The sequence below is a fragment of the Mustela nivalis genome (genome assembly GCF_964662115.1).
Source record: "Mustela nivalis genome assembly, chromosome: 6".
Lineage (NCBI taxonomy): Eukaryota > Metazoa > Chordata > Mammalia > Carnivora > Mustelidae > Mustela > Mustela nivalis.
The window spans coordinates 5,152,553-5,171,922 of NC_139025.1; the positions used below are offsets into that span (position 1 = coordinate 5,152,553).

General features: G+C 38.1%; 1 long non-coding RNA gene across 10 annotated transcripts in view; it reads right to left on the bottom strand.

Annotated features, from left to right (window-relative positions):
- Window positions 1-19,370, bottom strand: part of LOC309868140 — a 32,533-nt gene that overhangs the window by 12,616 nt on the left and 547 nt on the right. For 6 of the 10 annotated variants that reach the window (XR_014313500.1, XR_014313501.1, XR_014313502.1 and 3 more), the window contains exons 2-11: window positions 17,300-18,996; window positions 15,138-15,224; window positions 13,439-13,513; window positions 8,273-8,313; window positions 6,207-6,270; window positions 4,076-4,117; window positions 2,871-2,945; window positions 1,933-1,994; window positions 976-1,045; window positions 185-266 (exon numbers count right to left, since the gene is read on the bottom strand). This is a non-coding gene — a long non-coding RNA (uncharacterized lncRNA). The remainder of the gene's footprint in view (window positions 1-184; window positions 267-975; window positions 1,046-1,932; window positions 1,995-2,870; window positions 2,946-4,075; window positions 4,118-6,206; window positions 6,271-8,272; window positions 8,314-13,438; window positions 13,514-15,137; window positions 15,225-17,299; window positions 18,997-19,370) is intronic. The other 4 variants (XR_014313498.1, XR_014313499.1, XR_014313505.1 and 1 more) reach the window with 4 other exon arrangements.

Genomic DNA, 19,370 nt, shown 5'->3' on the forward strand with positions numbered 1-19,370 from the left:
CCCTTATCTGTCCGATTATATCTCCTTGACTCCCTTGATTAATCACCCTCAAAATCTCATATAGGGACTATTTAATGTAATGCAATGTATTATCAATTCCATATTTATCAATGAACCATGGGTGGCATTCTTTTATTATATTTCATACTTTCCAAACACAGAGTGTAGACCCACCAAAACTCACCCTTCTATGCACCAAACACATGGAGTAAGCAGATGTCTTGTGACCATGGAAGAACCCTGAAATCAGCTGTAGTGCATCCATTCTGAGACGTGGAAAACACAGAAGGTGATTTAAAAAAAAAAAAATAGAAATTTAAACCTTATCTTCATTGGCTTTGTTTTCCACATGTCATTTACTCATCCACTTAGGTATTTATTAATTTTCATAATTTATAACCCTTAACTTACTTGTATTTATTTATCTTTGATTATTGATTCTTTCATTTTTTTATACTCAAAGAATCAAAATCTATAAACACAAAGACCAAGAACTTGATCCTTGTATGTTACCAATATCTATCACTATGATCATTTCCAAGAGAGAAAAAAGACTCGAATTCTTGTAGTGTTGGACCTCAGAGTTCCCGACACGTAGTATTCATCGTCCATGACTCATACGCCACCAGCCGTCATCATTGGTCCAGCACTGGTCCTTATACCTCACTCACTGCCACATTTCCTTACTGATCAACTTATCAGTAAAACACTGACTATAAAAACAAACATCTATGAATCAAAAACACTTGAAAATAAGACCCTTAAGCATCCCTAACATCTGACCATAGAATCATTGCCTCCTTGAAGATAGATTTCATTCATCAAATACCAGTTAATCAATACAATGTTTCACGTCAACTCTATACTTATCACGGGGCCATGGTTGGCCTTTTTTAATTCAATTTAAATACTTCTTGGTATTATAGCTAACATCCTAAACAAACCACCAAAATAAGATAAAAATTTGGTACTCACACCGATCTCCATCTCCTACGTATAGAGCTCTAATCATGGAACATGCTTTCATCAGCTTGGTGTGGCCACTCTGAGAAGTACAGAGCAGAGAAGATAAAAAAAAAGAGAGAGAGAGAGAGAGACATTATCTCTCCATTAATTCTTCCATTTCACCTTCTAAACAGTCACTAATTTAGGTATTTATTATTTCGGAGTTCTCTCAAGGAGTATCAAATTTGTCACTGAGCCAGAACACGAGCAGTGATTATTACGTGTACTTACTATATAATCATTAGCCAAAGAAGTCACACTTTGGAGCCACGTCTTTCGTAATCGGCTCAGTGTTTTTAACACATATTAATAGATGAACTTAGGTCATGACACACCTTCATTATTGAACAATGTTTTATTTATCCATGTTTATTTATATTTTTATTGTTTATAATTTTAACATATCCAATTATGATAACAGAATCAAAATCCACGAACAAAAAGACCAAGAACGTGGTCCTTCTACATTCATAACATCTATCTATAGGGCCATTTCCGAGAGGCGGGAAACTCCATTTTCTCTGTTGGACCTCAGAGTTCCAGACACGTATCATTCATGATGCATGATTCATACGCCACCAGCCATCATCATCGATCCAAGCTTGAGCCTTTTTTTCCCTAACTTACATCAATATTTGTTTCTGAATTTACCAATTCCCTGATAAAAATCAAACAAGTAACTCTGAATTAAAAAAGAAAAAAAAAAAGAAGAAGGGCCCTAAATAACCCTACATCTGCCTACACAATCATTTACCTCATCAATATGTTTCCTATTTTAATTATTCTCAGTGTTTCATATAACAGCCTATTTCCCATCGGGCCACAGTTGGCCTTCTTTGTTTATACAAAATACATCTTATTCAAACACTGAATATTCTTTATAAAAAAATAACCATTCACACGAAGAGCGCTGTAACTATTACTCACATCTGTGTCTGTGATCCTAACAATAAAGCCAACCACAGGGAATCAGCTCGAGTGCATCCATTCTAAGGAGTACAAAGCAGAAGAGATTATTTTAAAAAATTGAGACATTCTCTCCATTTAGCCCCGCTTTAGCATTTAGAATTGCTTTCACATTTCATTGACTCAGCCATTTAATTATTTATTAATTTTTCATAATATTTACATATTTTCCTCTTAACAAAATGAACCACCTCGCCCATGAGACTGGTCTGTGACAACCAAGTGACTATTACTAATCGCTGCCTGTATGCTCCCTGCACAGAGGTAAGGCAGTTGGTCCATTTAATTCTTAATGGACGTCTGTGATTTCAATGAATATTGATAGTATTTCTTGCCTCACCATTTTTTTCAGTTTCACAATGCTTCATTTTTTTATGTTTACTGATTTATGTATTCGTTTAGGATTCTATCATTTGTGAGTACGAAATCAAAACCCAGGTATATGTAGTCCTTAGGAATATATATATTCCTAACATCTGTCCACAGGATAACTTCCGACAGAAGGAGAGCACTAGATTTCCTACTCGTTGGACCTCAGAGTTTCAGACACAGAACATTCATCATCCATGACTCATACGCCACCCTTTGTCATCATTGGTCCAGAACTGTCCCTTTTCTTCTCCATTAATTTCTACATACGTTTACTGATTAATTCCTCATTTCATTAGTAATTAAGTACCTCTGAATCACAAAAACTTAAGAACAAGATCTTTACGTATGTCTAATAGCCATCTACAGGATCATTTACTACATTGATTATCTCTCCCATTAATCACTCTCAATTTTGCAATCAACGACAGTGTTCAGGACAGTGCCGTGTTTATCACTGGGCCCTGGCTGGCCTTCTTGGATCCGTTAACAAGGACCCAAACCAAGACAATTACTTAGACCATACTCACACTGATGCCTATGCTCCTAGGCAACCAGACAACTCAAGACCATGGAGATGCTTAGGCTGGCCGGAAGCATCCATTCTGAGAGTACAAGAACAGATAATAAAAAAAATTTTAAATATTCTATCCATTTATCTCTGCATGCCTCCTCTCATTTTATTTGTCATTTAGGTATGTATTAAATTGTTCTGGTTTTTTTCTTGAGGTAACAAGCAACGCTGATCAAGGCCCCAGCCAAACAAGAAAATGGGTTATGATTTACACTGTAATATCAACCTTAGCCAAAGAGATAATACCTTTAGGACATTTAGTTCCTAATGGAATTCAGTGTTTTTATAAAATATATTAATAACATGGGGCGTCTGGGTGGCTCGGTGGGTTAAAGCCTCTGCCTTCGGCTCAGGTCTGGCCTCACCATAAAATTTCATAATTGGATAATGCTTTACTTTCTTTCTTTCTTTATGTGTTCGTTTGATTCTTTGGTTGATCCATTTACAACAATAGAATCAAATTCCATGAACACAACAACTAAGATCTTTAAACATGCTTAACACCTGTCCACGCGACCATTCCCCACAGAAGGTCTAGACTAGACTTCTCACTGTGTTGGACCTCAGAGTTCCAGTTACATAGTATTCACCATCCATGACTCATACTCCACCAGTCATCATCATTGGTCCAGGACTGACCCTCATTATCTTCAATCATGTACACATGTTTTAATGATTAATTCACCAATTCCCTGATGATAATAAAATGCATAAAGGTCATGAAATTTGAGATAAGATCCTTGAATATCTCTTAACATTTCCATATAGAATTATATCCCACTGATTATATCTTTCATTAATTGCCCACAATGTTTCCTATAGAGATTAATAATTAATACAATACTTCATATTAATCCCATTTTACTATTTGAATGTGACGAAATTATGTCTTCATAAATAAAGGGAGGTCTAAGTCAACTGTGACTCAACACTGAAATTGAATCATACATTTTACACTAATTAATTGAATAATTAACTGTGAAAACGAATAAAATGGTCTTGCATTTTTCTCCTTAATTGACCACGGATGTGCTGAACCGGCCTACGCGTGACCTTCATTCATTTTATTTGTATATGGAGTCATTTATTCCCTTTCAATAATGGAGTTAACACCCATGACAGAGCACCAAACTAGAAGCAATTATCTTGACTGTTACTTACATAAGTTCCTACACTCTGTCATTGATTCATCATCCATCCATTCTGTGGAGTATAAAGCAAATATAAAAACAGATAGATTCAGTGACATAGATGATAGATATAGAACAGCCTAGATCAGATATTTTAGTTCAAGTCAACAATAAATGATTGGAAATAAACCTTAGCGCCTGTTATGGATTAAAACTCAGAACAACATATTTATTGCTTGATTGCTCTAAACATTATATTTAACTGATATAATGAACCCCTCTGAAACCAATACCAGATACAAGAATTCTAAGAACCATGACTACTACTCATATCTATTTCTATGTCCCCTTGGCCTGGTGAGAGCTCTATCTTCTTTCTAAATGGATCTTGCTTGGGAAGAAGCAGGTTAATCTGAATGTAAGCTTCTAGCACATTCTCAACAATTTTGCATGCTTACCCCACCTTTACACGTGTATGTAGGAACATAGGAACCTATGGAGCCATTTATTTTCTGCTTTCTTAAAGCAACTTCACCAAACCAGAAAAAGAAATCCTATCTAAATATATTCACCATTCCCAAAATTCAAGAGCATGAGTCTTATTTGCTTTATCTGGAAAGCAACTGTGTGGAAGTGGATTAACCCCTGCCCTTGCTTCATAACAAATGCTCCTCATGGTACAAATAATTGATTAAAATATTAACTTATTCTTTTATCTATTTATAATAATATCACTAATATTTGTGACTCCACAGAAACAGGACAATATTAATGCCTGTCCATATGCTTCTTAGGTACAGAAAAAAGAGCAGATGATTTTTGTTTTTGTTTTTGTTTTTTAATTAAAACATAGCAAAGACCACTGGATTGGTTGTAACTGGTCATGTGACACATTCTCGACATAAGCCTATGTGTAAGCCCTCTCTCAATTATGCAGTTTTTTAATCAATAATTAATTTTAAGTAAATGTTTTGGTCTTCTCTTAGTAAAACAAAAAAAAACCAACAACCCAACCCTGAAAAAAAACCTGGGTTTGTACATCCATTTATCTAAATTCTCGTTACCCGAAGGGGTCAGCTTTAATCAATTTACTTTACTGGAACTCAGTGCTTCAGAAATCTATTAACAATGATTTTTACGTTACACATATTACATTACATACTTTCCTATCTGGACCAGGAATAACCCATTTAGTCGTTATTCATTTATTTATTTCTTGATTTATTCATGCAATGATTTACTGCAAATACAATACCCAAAAGCTCAAGAACAAACTGTGTATTTTTAACTCCTAGAATAAGCTCATTCGCCATAGAGACAACAGAGAGTAATCTGTAATGGACCTCAGAGTTATAGGGTTTAATCAAAATCCTTGATTTCAGACACCCCAGGGTACTCATCATAGATCCAGACTAAGCAATCAATCTTTTTCTTGATTTATACCTTTGTTTATGGATCCATTCTTTGATCCAGCAACAGTAATAAAATCAATATCCAAAAATTTTTAAAGAGCCAAGAACAAAATCCTTGGAGAGGACCAAGGTCTACTTCCAGGCTCTTTTCCCATAACTATACCTTTTCCCCAAGACTTTTTTTGTAGGAGCCCTCAGAGAGGTATGCACGGGTCACTTAGCATCCCAGCTCCATGGGCGTCCTAGTCTGTCTTCCATCTTTCTATGGCCTCCTTCGGTGAGGAGCTGTCCAGCAGCACTTACCACCGGAACATGAATGCGCCGAGACTGCGCTCTTACGTGGTCACCATCAGCCACATGCAGCTACTAAGTTCTTGAAATGTGGCTAGTGCCACAAAGAACTGAAATGAAAATTCACTGAACTTTAATCATTTTAGACTTAAATAGCCACGTGTGGCTAGAGCCAACCACACTGAACAGTGCAGTCTTAGACTTCATTACCAAATAAATGTTTAAGTCAAACGCATTACAAAAATCAGATGGATTGTGAAATGAACAGAATGTCTTCCATCTTGTTTTCAACCACGATTGTCCTGAACTGGAGTAACCATAATCTTTATTTCACGGCACATTCACATCACTGATCTATGTATGGATTCATTTAAATAATTCAGTGAACACTGATGAAAAATTCACCGCAGTTGACAAGATCTTGCGACTGTTATTTACTTTAGTCGTTAGGTTCCTTACCCACAAAGGTAACAGCCAAGATCTTCATCAGCAGAGACTGATTAAATCAACCATCATCTTCATTCTGTGGAGTCAAGTGCCAATATTCAGAAGAATGAACAGTCCAAATTTAGACTGACTTAAAGGACAAGAGTTGCGTGGTACAAGATTAGTTAGGAAATTGATTCGCTTCTCATTTTCATCACTGACCCAAGGATATCATTCCTCATTTATTTCTTGATTTTAAGTAATACTATTTTTAAATAATAATTTTACATTTTAAATAATACAATGAACACCACTGAGTTCAGGGCAAAAATAAAAACTCTGCCTATTGCACTTATCTGTCTAGAGACCCCCTACACAAATAGGCAAGAGCCTAGACAATTGGGGTTTTTTTTTTTTTTTTTGGAAGCACTCAGTTTGTGTAGAAATAGATGAGTTTAAATTTGTGATTCACGGCATATTCTCACCAAGATCTATGCCTGACCCACCTTATATATTAATTCAAACATTTATTGTTTTATTTACTTATTTGTGGAGTGACTCAGGAAATATTTGATCATACGTTAAAATATACTAACACACACATAACACAGGTAAACCCATGAATCCAGAACAGACATTGTCTCCATGTGCAAGTGTCCACATGCCCATAGCCAAGCTACAAAGAGAGAATCAGTGGTAGAGATACAGAATAAAGATTAGTCATTCTTGCTTCTTACTGGGCCATATTCTGCCCCCTTTTAAAACTGTGGTTAGGACATAACCTATTCAAATGTAACAATTCATCAATATCTGGGAATTACCTAATACTAGACAAGAAACTCGAAAACATTATTTTGTCTCCATGTCTATTATAGTACCCACAGAGCTTTAAAAATGAGCCGTTTCTCCTTTTTAATAAAATCCAGTGAACAGAGATAAATTAATAATAACTGTTCATAAGGCATATTCTAATATGAGCTATGAGCATTCTTTTTCCAATTAAGTATTTAATGAATTATTCATGTATGTAATTTTTCCTAAAAACAACCAACCAGCAAACCACCACCTATATCAAACAATGATACGGAGTCTTAAATACATCTGCCTCTCTGCTCCTTCCACAAAGGGGCAGTTTTCACTGCAACTGAGTGCCACAGAAATGTTTCCTTACATAGTCCCATGATTGGCCTATGTCCAGATTCTTTTATATTTACTCACTTCTGTATTTTTTCAATTTATTCATGCATGATTTACTTAGAAAAATTCAGCCTATACTCATCAAGTGTGTATGCCCATAATCAAGATACTTGAACATTCTCAACTTGAGCTCTAAGCTCATTTCCACAGAGGGGGAAAAAAATGAGGCCACTTTTTAATTATGGACCTCAGAGTCACAGATGGCTTTAATCAAAATTTTTGATTCAGACACCCTCCAATCTCATCATTGGTCCACACTTGGCCCTCTTTTTCTTCGTTCAATTCTACCTTCATTTTCCCATAAATCACCAACTCCCAGAACAAGATACTCAACAGAACGATGACATGTCTGTAGACTGATTTCTCACAGAGCATTCAGACTAGATCTGCATTTGAACCTTGCTTCGTATCAATACCATCGTTAAAAATGTCTCATGAATGGGCCATGTTCATTTAATGTCCAGTTTTGTCAGACATTAATACACCAGTATTAATGGTTTAATGAACAACAAAAAACCACAATGATGTCCCACGTTTAGAACACAGACAATAGGATCTTCCTTCTGAGACCTCCTTCCTCTAAACAATGAATAGCTTGGATCTCCATCGGAATGAAACGCTTCAATCAACTGTGGTTTAGAAATAATACAGACTGGCAAACAGTTTCAAGAATTAATTTAAATGCCTTCCATTTAAAATTGCATCTCAGTTGTGTTGAAATGGGTTCTTTCTACTCCTACTGCTCCTGTGCCCAGAACACAGTCCCACTATTGGTCCATACTTTGTGTTCTTAGATTTTATTTTTGTGTCTAGAGCCTTTCTCTTCTATTTTAACTACCTTAGTGACCACATATGGACAAACCACATGAACAAGAACAAACTTTGTTACATTTGCTTCTTACCCACAAAAGTAACAGTCAAGATCTTCCTCATTGGACGACGGCTAAAACCAACGTGGAGTATTCACCCAGGAGGATAGTGTAGATTTTTAGAAGAGTGAAAAGAACAAATGTAGATTTTTAAATAGAAGTTAGTTCTGCATTAGTAGATTAATCATAAATATTCATTTGTGTTACATTTTCATCAATACAACAGTGGTATCCTTTTCATCCACTGAATTACTCAATTATTTTTTTTTATTTTTTAAAGATTTTTATTTATTTGACAGAGAGAGAGAGAGATCACAAGTAGGCAGAGAAGCAGCAGAGGTAGAGGGGGAAGCAGGCTCCCCGCTGAGCAGAGAGCCCAATGTGGGGCTCGATCCCAGGACCCTGGGATCATGACCTGAGCCAAAGGCAAAGGCTTAACCTACCACCCAGGTACCCCTGAATCACTCAATTTTTAATGTGAAATATCATAAAGATGATCTTTTATAATCTACCACCCAAAACAAACAAACAAAAAAAAAAACTAGCACATTACTGGTATCTGTCTCTATAACCTACCAAAGAGTAAAAAGTCCAGGTTCTCCTTCAGTGTGAAAACTTGAGCAAAATGGGATGAATTTAAGTTCTTATTTCAGGAAACAACCTGAACAATGAGCCGTCCTATATCAAACATTAACTGAATTCTTGTGTTTATCAATTAATTTATTTACTCACTTTTTCAATAACTCTAAGGATAATTTAATTGTCTACCTTTTATTTCTTTTTTTTATTTTTAAAAAGCTTATATTTATTTATTTGACAGAGATCACGAGTAGGCAGGCAGAGAGAGAGGAGGAAGCAGGCTCCCTGATGAGCTGAGAGCCCGATATGGGACTCGATTCCCAGGACCCTGAGATCATGACCTGAGCTGAAGGCAGCAACTTAACCCACTGAGCCACCCAGGCACCCCATCTACCTTTTATTTCTAAAGAAAACACAAGAAGGTAGAGCCGTGAACCACCCAAAACTGAGTACTCCGACATGCCATCTCAGCCCTGCTGTACTGACGGAACTTTCTGCAGTGATGGAAAAGCCTCCATGAGCACCACTCGTTCAAGACGGCGGCACTGGCCACGCGCAGTCTGAAACGTAGCTAGTGTTACAAAGGTGCGAAGTTTTATTTCTGAATGTAGATGTCAACAGCAAGATAGACTGAGAGAATGGTGGTTATATGATCTTTCCCTGATGGAGGGACCTGGATATTTTTCACTTAAGTGGACTTCAAGATGATAGAACAGGTTTTACCGTGCTCCTTTGTATGGGATACGCGCTCCTCACTGACCCATAGTCTACGTTCTTTTAAATAATGGACTGAGACATGAAACTTCTTACGCGCTACTAGTAATGGCACGGATCCCGGCGAGCAGTGAGATACTTCACAAGAAGGCTGAGTGACACGAGATGGATCCATTGGCTTTTCACTTGCAGAAATCATCAATAAAACACAGCTACATATTTCTTTCATGTTTGGTTATTTATTTATTTTTACATTTTTCTTTTGAAAGAAAAGTCCATGAACCCCTTACCGCACTCTCCTTTCCAATGTTGATACTTAGACCGTTTCTAAGTTTCAGTAATTATTTAATAATGTATGTGGGGGTTTATCACTGATTATATTAAGTCTTATTTATTAAAATATTTTATACTAATGGGCTTATCATGATTTGCCAGATTTTAATTGAATATATATGTACTATTACGTATTGCTGATTACTATGCAATACGTAAGTAAGTTTCTGTCCCTTTTCAAAATAAGACAGGTCACTGACTCACTACCACCTCAGAAGAAAACACTGATGTTCGCATATATCTATCTATTTGTTCCCAAAGGAGGAGAACCCTTAGTCTACTTTAACTCAAAATTCCAAAAAATATTAGTAATTATTTTTGATTCATTAACTCCTTTCTTGATTAGATAAGGTGCTGGCCTTCTCTTCACTGATCCTTTCCTTATAATAACACAATTCATAGTTGTGAACAAGACAACAACACAAATAAAGACCACCTTGCCTATCTCTAATTTCATCTATATGCACATTTCCCGTAGATACAGTGGACCTCAGAGTTAGAGACTGGTTTAATCAAAAATGGTATTCAGGTGCCCCACACACACTCGTCCTGGATGCGCACGTGTTATCCTGCACCTTCATTTCATACACTGTTCTGACTGATTCGCTGGTTCACTAATTATTACAGTCAACGTGCATGAATTAGGAAAACAAAATGAAGGTCCTTGAGGATAGGAATACGTCCACGAAAGCTGACTTGCTACAGAGCTAGCTCTCTCCACACAATGCGCCTCAGCGTCGCCAATGTGTTTCCCTGCATCATCTCAACTCCCTTAGTCACTGGTCCCCACTTGGGCTCTTTCACTACCCATCCATGTTTTACAGATGGTACCGGGGGGTGGGGGGGGCGGTGCCTGGGTGGCTCAGTGCATTAAAGCCTCTGCCTTCAGCTCAGGTCAGATCTCTGTCTGTCAAATAAATAAATAAACTTTTTAAAAATAAATAAATCAATAAAGATGGTATGGTGACCCATCATTTTGTACCATGACTAAGAAAAAGGCAACACATCCCATTTTCTTATGTTCTCCCCTCAGTGGGTTCATGGTCTATAATAACATCAACCAACAGAGAAGTGTTGTAATCCACCGCGGAACAAAAGTAAAATGGAATGGGAGAGTGTTATAAAAAATTACTGAAATGCCTTTCATCCTTCATCTCAATAAATTCAGTAATGCTGAAATGGACTAACCATAATTCTGAATTTATAACGTATTTTAATCATTGGTCAACACATGACCACCTTTGAATCTGTTCATGTATGCAGACGCTCACTCTTTCAAAGCTCCCCAATGAATACTGAGGAGGACCAAGCCCCCAAGCAATTCATGAACACTGGGTGTGGTTTCCATTGATCTCTGCTTCTCTCTTTACCCAAAGAGAAGAAAGTCAAGTTCTTCACCATGAGTTAATAATCAAGTTTAGGGGCGCCTGGGTGGCTCAGTGGGTTAATCCTCTGCCCTCAGCTCAGGTCATGATCCCAGGGTCCTGGGATCGAGCCCCGCATCGGGCTCTCTGCTCAGCGGGGAGCCTGCTTCCCCCCTCTCTCTCTGCCTGCCTCTCTGCCTACTTGCGATCTCTGTCAGACCAATAAATAAGATTTTTTAAAAAATGATAATTAATAATCAAGTTTGGTAAATTGTGCTCATTCTAGGGAGTAAAGCAAAATTTGAAAAGAATGTCTACCTTGAACTATTTTAAATGATCAAAGAAAATCAACCAGAAACCTTAATTTGCATTATTTTCTAAACATCTGGAAGAGAGAGCTCTACTTCATGTTTACTAATTTGTGTGATTTTTTATTTTAAACAATAAGATGACCACCGCCGAACCTAGCACTGAACAAAAGAAAAATAATTGTAATTAGGAATATCTGTCTGGACTTCCTACCCATGTAGGTAAAAGCCAGGATCATCTTTTTTCTTCAACTTTATTTGTGCAGAACTGGATACGTAGGAGATTCAATTCAGGGCACTATCTCACCGGGGAGTCAAGCCTGACCCTACTTAATATATTTATTAATCCACCCACTAACTGTTCTATCTAATTACTCATGGGATAATAAGGCCATCCCTTCACTGTTCTAAGAGAATTCCAAAAATTAAACAACTCTCAAAACAGAAGTAAAATACTTATTATTTATAAAATGTCTGTGCGCACCATTAGAAAGGCCTAGGGCTCTTTGAATGCCTATGGCTTATCAGTTGTGTAAGACATGATATATCATGGTCTTCACATGCAACCGCATGCTTTCTCTTTGTGCACTGGTGGCCGAATTTTTAAAAAAATTTGACATAAATGCAAATACATTTACTCACATGTAATTATGCTGCAATATATGTCAGCCCCCAACCCTGGCTAAGTTCCTTGAATAATATTTACATCTGTCCTTATGTCATTACCCAGAAGAATAGCAAACTGATTCTTTAATATCTGTTTGCTTACACAGAACTGCATACAAAGACTGCATTAACCATGAGTGCGGCTGCATAAAACATCACTATCCCTGATCCATGGTCTCCCTCTCCATCAGTTTATTCAATCAACTACTTATGTAAATGCATTTCCCTTTTCTTAATAAAATCATCAACTAGCAATGCGCCTCGCCACAAAACACGGACTCTTATGCGCTGCTGACCACATGCACTTACTAAAGTGATAAAAAACCTTGACTATTCATTTATTGAGACTAAATATCTCAAAATGGTTTTAGTAACTACCCACGTTTCATTATATGCCTTAAAACTAGTGCATGCATCTCTCTCTTATTCTTTATTCATTGATATATTTCTTTATTCATGGGCTAATTGTATTATAATAATGCAATTCATACCCCAAACCACAAAAGCCCACGAATAAGATGCTGTAGGCTCATTTCCCACAAAGAGAATAATGAGGTGCTTCTTCGTGATGGACCTCAGTTGCAGACGGGTTTAATCAAAATTCTTGTTTCAGAAACCCCATGACATTCATCATTGGTCCATGCTAGGAAATTTTTTTGTTTATTGATTGGTTTTCTGATTCATGAATAATAATACAATCACAAAATTCCAAAAACAAGATCCTCGAATTTTGGGCTTTTCCCCCATAGAGCGAATTCATCTTTTTGTAATGGTGCTCAAAGCTACACATGCAGATGAGTCAAATTCCCTGCCTTTCTAGCAAACCCACATTTAGCACTGCTTCCTATGTGGCCCTCTCTTATTTAATTTGTCCGTTTGTCAAAGATGGTTCAACGAAAAATAACGAAACCACCATCTTCACTCACCTCTGGGCTGCCCCCAAAGAGCTGTCGGCTAGCTCTACCCATATGGGAATGCTTAAACCAGCCATGGCAAAAAATAAAGACTATTAAACTGCTCTGGAAATAAATTATAGACCTTCTACCTTCTTTTAAAATTACCTTCATCGTACTAGTTTAGATTAAACGTCATTTTTGGTTTATAACACATTCCCATCACCAGCCCACACTTGGAGAGTTTTATTTATTTAGTGTGTGCAGTACACCATTATTTACTTGGAAATTCTTCAGGTAACACCCACGAACAAACAAGAGAGTGCAAACTACAGGACTCACTTCTCTCAGGCTTCCCCTCCTGGTCGACTGTAATGACTCCGGCGAATGACTGAGGCAGCCATGCTGTTGTTCACTCTGGATAGGAAAAAGCAGATACGGCTACATTTAGCGTTTTTTAATGGCTGCCAATCAGACAGAGCTAGATACCAGTAAGAACTCTGGCTCAAACGTGCAATTCTTTATTAATCAAGTACGGAATTCTTAGTGATCAAAAATATAAGAAATACTATCAAGTCTACCACCTAAGCCCAAGATTCAATCTGTAATGGTTACATTTATCCACCTGCGTCAACACGTATTACAGAGATGGTTATGGGGCGCCTGGGGGGCTCAGGCGTTAAGCATCTGCCTTCGGCTCAGGTCATGATCCCAGGGTCCTGGGATCCAGCCCAGAGTCCATCTCCCTGCTCAGTGGGGAGTCTGCTTCTCCCTCTCCCACTCCCCCTGCTTGTGTTCCCTCTCTCGTTGTCTGTCTCTCTCTCTCTGTTAAATACATAATAAAATCTTAAGAAAAAAAAAGGTGGTTATCTAACAGATTATTGAATGAGGCAAACACCTTCCTTTCTCTTAGTTTAACCGCGCCCCCACCCCCCACCCCCGCCGCAAGCTGCAGAAGTGCCAAACCCTGGCCCTGAGCTACAGACACTAATATGTTTCCATCTAAAAGGGGATTACAGAGTGAGGCTTTCCGTTTTCCTTCAAGACTGTATTGGTATTAATAGTGTTCACTGCACTCTGCTAATTGTCCCATGAGGAGGCTTTCAGTGTTTCATGGACTCATTTCTTTATTCATTCATGCATTGATTCACTTGAAATAATACAATCCATATCCATGAACCACAAAAGCCTGGGGCAAGTTTATTGAATTTTCCTAACTTCTCCTATGAGCGAATTTCTACAGAGAATATTGACGGGTTCGCTCTCCGGAAGGGACCTCAGAGCTCCGGAAGGCTTCTTCAAAGGTGAGGGTTGGAAAACCTCCACCAGTACTCATCACTGAGGGGGCCCAGCCCGTTCCCTCTTCACTCACTTACGCTTTCTTGAATGGGCTCATTCATTCACAGATTCGTGGACAACAGTTAAACAATCAATAAGCTTTAATGACACAAAACTGAGAACAAAAGCCTGAAAGACAACCAAGATCTCTTCATTGCCCGAGTTTGTGGAGAGCAAACAGTCACTCACTTGTCACAAGGAACCTCTGGTTTACACAGAGGGATTGCTCAGCGCACTGCCTTCGGTCTCGGGCCCTAACTCGGGACCAGGGCACTCCTGCTCCTTGTCACCTGACTTGCCCACACATGAAAGCTGGTGTCATCAACAACCAGAGACCTATCATCTCAACCCACAAGGGACAAAAGTGACATCTGCCATCTTCGGAGGCATTCTAGCTGCAAGGGTTAATAATTGAGATCGTTACCCGTGAAGGAATGCATTAAGCAAATGGGGCAAGAATATTAAATGAGAAGATACAGTGCTTTGAGAATATGTGAAAAGCCCTCCATCACTTTACTAATGGTCCACAGTTCGGATGAGTCAAAGTAAATATAAATTTTAATTCGTGACACTTTCCAGTCCCAGGGTTGGGACTGGCATTCCTTAATTTCATATGGCATTTAACTAGTTATTCTATTGAACTAATTCCATGGACTCCCAAAATAACCCTACCTAAGCCTTGAACACGAGCATTGATATTTACATGTATAAGTTTTTACGCTTCTTAGTCCCAGAATTATCAGCCAGGTCTTCCGGATTAGAGAATGATAAAATCGGCTTTGTGTTCATTCTACAAACAAAGGAAGAAGGGAGGACGGAAAGTCAACTTGTAAACACAATGAAAACAGAGGTCTCTTTTGTAAACTGAAATTTGTGAAGGGGAACAGTGAACCAGCAGCTCTATTTCCTACCACATTCTCATCATCTTCCCCAAGATGGTACTCTCTCACTTAAATTTCTACTGAATAATAGGAATACTATTGAATTCCTTGCTCAACACAAACTAAAATAAAAATTACCAATTAGAGACATCTGACTTTATTTGCTACCTACGAAGGGGGGGTGGGAGCACGATCACCTGTGTAGACTTTAACATATTTAATTTGTTTCTTGGTTCTATCCTCCGCTACATGTATTTATGGATTTATGGATTCACTCATTTACTGGCTGATTTTACTATTCGGTGAATCATAATACCAGCTTTCTAAAGAAGACTCGGAATGGTTAAACACCAACCCAGAACCAAATTACAACAATTTGGAAAGGACTCAATATACCTTTCAAAAAACAGAAAAGCCTCAAGTTTTTCCTAGACTATCTGTCATTGGAAAAGTAAAAGAAATCAAAATCCTCATACTTAAACATGTGGTGCTAATTGGTCCATGCTTTGCTGACTTTTTAAAAATAGATTGATATATAAAATTATACTTTCTTTCCCTTACACAAAGACACTAATATCTGTAATCTTATCTACTGGGCAAAAACACTGTACAAAATTTACGTCTGGCCATAGTCCTCACCGTCAATAACAGACTTGCTTCCTTTTTATTGTTTTTTTTTTTTTAAGATTTTATTTATTTATTTGACAGACAGATATCACAAGTAGGCAGAGAGGCAGGCAGAGAGAGAGGAGGAAGCAGGGAGCTTCCTCGATGTGGGGCTCGATCTCAGGACCCTGTGATCATGACCTGAGCCAAAGGCAGCGGCTTAACCCACTGAGCCACACAGGCGCCCCTTCTTTTTTATTGTTTTAATAAAAGTAAGTTTTAAAAAGACTGGATTAACAATGACTGTTCTCCTATAAATCATCCTAATCATTGGTCTCTGCTTGGCTCTCAGCTATGTGGTCATTTAACCAACTAGTATAGAGTAAATGTGCTGCCATTTCCTTAATAAAAGAATCAGTCAGCAACCCAGCACCAACAAACACTCCTGAGTATTATGGACAAATACCCATATAACCCTTTCGCTTACTATTAATTTATAAGAAATCAGAGTTTCAGCCAAATTTTAATACTACTACTCCATGTTATATTACATTCCTTAATAACGAGTATAAAAATTGTCCTATTTTTTTCATTGACACACTTTTTTTTAATTTGTGAGTTAATTTTATAATAAAATACGGTGCATCACTAAGAACCAGACAGCCCAAGCACAAGGTACCATGTGCTCCTTTCCCACCGAGGAAATAACTGTCTCTTTGTAACGGACCTCAGAGTTGCATATGGGTTTAATCAAAACTCCTGTTTCAGATACCCCATGGTACTCATCACTGGTCCAGGCACGCTTTTCTTCCTTTATCTCTTTATTTCTCCAGGAATTGAATAATACAATCATAAATTTCCAGGACAAGATCTTCCCACCAGTGGCCCTTTTCCCACAAAGGAAGCCGACTCAGTCTCCTTTTACAATGGACCTCAGAGAACACATGTGATCAATTATTATCCATGCCTCGTAGCAAATCCACATTCACCACTGGCCCTTCTGTGGTTTTATTTAATTTGCCCATGTTTTAAAGATGTTTCAATGAAAAGTGATGAGACCACCACCTCTAACCCATCTCAAAACAAAGTCTTCCATTGGCTTATAGGCTGCCACATATGGAAATGTTCGTGTCCTCTGTGGAGGTCGATAAAATGAAATATCAAGTAGTTCTGAGAATGAATGAAACGACTATCTCGAGTTTGCCAACTTTAAACACCTCGAGTGTGCCAACTTAGATTAAAAGTAATATTGATGACATATTCCCATCACTGGTCCATATTTGGAGATTTTTATTTCTTTGATGGACACTGATTCCTCAAACATACACTCACGAACAAAGCCTCCCAAGCGGGGACGGGAATTCTGAGTCTTACTTACATTTCTGTCTACGGTCTTTACACACAGAGCTAACTGCCAAGATGTTGTTTCTTAGAAAATGAGTAAGTCTGCTGTCTTAACGGTTATTCTGTGGAGGAAAAAGTAGAATTAACCTACGTTCTTAATGTACGGTAAGTATGTGGAATTAGGTAGTAATACATTTTAGTACTTCTCTAAGTACTCTAGTACACTGCTTTCACATTTAAATAATGTACTAGCCACTGCTGAATCTACCACACAAGGATAAAAACAGTACCTATCAAAAATATCCTTACATATGAATAGTTTAAACAAAACAAAAAATAATTTTAACAGATGTTTCTTTTGCAGAATTGGGTCCATTTAAATCCTTATTTTATGGGGCGCCTGGATGGCTCAGTCATTAAGCATCTGCCTTCGGCTCAGGTCATGATCTCAGGGTCCTGGGATCGAAACCCACATCAGGCTCCCCGCTTTGTGCGAAACCTGCTTCTCGCTCTCACAACCCACTCCGTCTGCTTGTGTTCCTGCTCTCGCTATCTCTGTCAAATAAATAAATAAAATCTTTAAAAAATAAACAAATAAAATAAAATAAATCCTTATTTTACAGTCTCTGTGATAACTCATGCCACGACAAATCAGAAACCACAGTGAGATGCCACCTCACACCAGCCAGAATGGCTAAAATTAACAAGTCAGGAAACAACAGATGCTGGCGAGGATGCCGAGAAAGGGGAACCCTCCTACGCTGCTGGTGGGAACGCAAGCTGGTGCAACCACTCTGGAAAATAGCATGGAGGCTCCTCAAAAAGTTGAAAATAGAGCTACCCTACGACCCAGCAATTGTACTAGGTGTTTGCCCAAAGGATACAAATATAATGATTCAAAGGGCACCTGTACCCCAATGTTTACAGCAGCATGTCCACAAGAGCCAAACTATGGAAAGAACCCAAATGTCCATCCACAGATGAATGAATAAAGAAGAGGTGGTATAGATATACAATGGAATACTATGCAGCCATCAAAAAGAATGAAATCTTGCCATTTGCAACATGGGTTGAACTAGAGGGTATTACGCTAAGCAAAACAAGTCAGTCAGAGAAAGACAAACACCACATGATTTCACTCATATGTGGAATTTAAGAAACAAACAGATGAACGTAGGGGGAGGGAAAGAAAACTAAAATAAGATGAAAACAGAGAGGGAGACACACCGTAACAGACTCTTAACTCTAGAAAGCAAACTGAGGGCTGCCGGAGGGGAGGTGAGCGGGGGGACAGGGTAACTGGGTGACGGGCATTAAGGAGGGCACGTGGTGGAGTGAGCCCTGGACGTTAGAGCTGACTGATGAATCACTGACTTCTACCTCTGATATGACTAATACATGTTAACTAATCTGCATTTAAATGAAGAATTTTTTTAAAAAGACTAAAACTAAGACAAAAAAATCTGCTACCAGAGGACATTTACCGATGTCTGGAAATATTTCTGACTGTCACAGCTGGCGAGGGCAGGGAAGGGGCTGTCCATACTGGCATCGAGTAGAGGCCGGGAAGTTACTAAACATTCTACAATGTACAGACGGCCTTCCAGGCAATGAATTATCCACCCCAAGATGTCAGTAATGAGTGGTTGAGAAAATCCTGCTGTACCCTCTTCAAAATAATTGGTTGAGGCATAAATGTATTTATACATTCACTCGCAGTATCATCAATATCTACAAACACACAAAGTGGATTAGAAATTGAAATAGAATTAACAGCTGTTCATATACTCATTACCCCCAGCTATAACCAACCAGAGCATGTTTTCTTGTTTTCAACAAGCCACCAGCCCCTTGAAGACCACACAGAACAACGCACGCGGATTTCCCGGCACTCATCTGCGTATGTTCCTGTCCCAAACAGGGATCAGATTTAATCAATATATTATGGATATGATGGATATATCCTGGATACTTCAGAAAATATTAATAAAAAAACACATTACACGTTCTCGTAATTGGGGGACATATGGCTCTCTGCTTTATTTCTGTGTTTATTTATTCATTTATTAATTCACTTAGAGTGCGACAACCCAGACCTATGAACC